Genomic DNA, 364 nt, shown 5'->3' on the forward strand with positions numbered 1-364 from the left:
TCCTGTGAGCGCTCCCTGCTCCCCAAGGAGCACCCCGAGTTCCTGTAGTGAGCCCCGGGGCACTGTTCCTGCCTGCCCTGCCCACGGGCAGTCGCGGCTCCGCTTCTCACACAGCTGCCAGGGCTCACACTGGCCCAGAAGCAGTCAGGAACAGCACCAAGCTTGGCCTGGGTCAGACAGTGCCTCCCATCCCTTATTCCTCCTTGTTCCATGGTTTGTTAGTCAAGGCAGCCTGCAGGAAACCCATCACTTGGGGCCCTCTGTCCAGATTTGGCAGTGCCCTGCCTGCACACCCTGCACCTCCCGTTCTGTCAGCACTCGTCACCAGCACGCCTCAAACGCTGGCTTGCGAGATGAGGGTAGC

The sequence above is a fragment of the Mesitornis unicolor genome, unplaced genomic scaffold (genome assembly GCF_000695765.1).
Source record: "Mesitornis unicolor isolate BGI_N332 unplaced genomic scaffold, ASM69576v1 scaffold22986, whole genome shotgun sequence".
Lineage (NCBI taxonomy): Eukaryota > Metazoa > Chordata > Aves > Mesitornithiformes > Mesitornithidae > Mesitornis > Mesitornis unicolor.